The 1,167-nt window shown below is 46.1% G+C and overlaps 1 protein-coding gene across 1 annotated transcript in view; it reads right to left on the bottom strand.

Annotated features, from left to right (window-relative positions):
• Window positions 1–1,144: 1,144 nt before the first annotated feature.
• Window positions 1,145–1,167, bottom strand: part of LOC134070067 (serine protease 33-like) — a 4,806-nt gene continuing 4,783 nt past the window's right edge. Inside the window, exon 5 of the mRNA XM_062526275.1 lies at window positions 1,145–1,167. This exon is cut by the window's right edge and continues 336 nt beyond it. The gene's annotated coding sequence lies outside the window, so the exon portion shown is untranslated.

The raw sequence follows: 1,167 nt of genomic DNA, 5'->3' as shown, positions 1-1,167 counted from the left end.
ACCAGATTCGGGAAAGATTCTTGGAAAAATCGTAGTCTTTTGAGTAAAGCTTGAATGATGGACATTAGTTAAAGGACTGCAATCTCAGGAATCTTTCCCATAGGCCTATCTTGTCAGTGTTAGGTAGGCTTAAAGCCGAGCTATGGGGAACAACGACTCAAGAACGCAATTTGCTTTATTCAGGTGATGGCCATCCATTTGTAAACCAAAAGGAGGCTGTGGGGTAGGCCTACACCGACTCCACATATAGGGCACTAACCGACTCAACGTGTGCCCGCCACCTGCTGGCGGATGCATAGAACACAACCATGAAATGTTTGTGTACCCCATTATTGCCTCGTTTTGGTTTTACAATGGCCACCATGTGAATAAAGCGAATTGGTGAGTCATCAGTTTGGGCCAGCCGTGGCCTACTGGTTAGGGCTTCGAGCTTGTACCTGGAGGGTTGCCGGTTCGATCCCCGACCAGTCCACGGCTGAAGTGCCCTTAAGGCACCTAATCCCTCGCTGCACCCAGAGCACCGCTGGTTAACTTTGGGTTAGTGTGTGCTTCACTTTACCATGTACTGTATTCACTGTGTGCTGTGTGTGTTCACTAATTCACAAATTGGGTTAAATGCAGAGACTGAATTTCCCTCACGGGATCAAAAAAGTATATATACTCATACTTATACTTAAAGTTTATGGGAGGGTGGGTGAACAAATGGGCGGCCAGAAGCAGCAGGGTGAGGAGAGAGAGTGAGCTGCTTGGCTCAGAATGTGTTGTGTGATTTTCATCTCAGGAGCCATGGTTACAGAAGAACCCCACGAGGACCATCAAGCATGTGGACCTGTAGCGTAGCGTCCGTGTGATGAAGGTAGTGCAGGCCCTGCAGGCTCAGCCTATGGCACAGCTAGCACTCACTGGGAAAAGGCTTTCTAGCGTAGCTATGCTAGCGTATCTTCTCTTTCTTTATTTGAGGTAGTCCACCTTGAACAACTGAATAGAGTACTGCATTCTGCCTAGCCTTGGCCTGGAATTTAAATTGCTTACTGGTGTACACAAGAAATGAAACACACACACTTGTTTTTTTTTAAATGTTACCAATTGTGTGCTTTTTATTTTAAGAGCAATAACAGCAGAACATCAAGTAGGCTACATCAAAGTGCATCAAGCATGAGCAAATGT

The sequence above is a fragment of the Sardina pilchardus genome, chromosome 22 (assembly GCF_963854185.1).
Source record: "Sardina pilchardus chromosome 22, fSarPil1.1, whole genome shotgun sequence".
Lineage (NCBI taxonomy): Eukaryota > Metazoa > Chordata > Actinopteri > Clupeiformes > Clupeidae > Sardina > Sardina pilchardus.
Note: the sequence above shows the minus strand (reverse complement) of the source record. Positions and strands in the feature narration are given on the sequence as shown.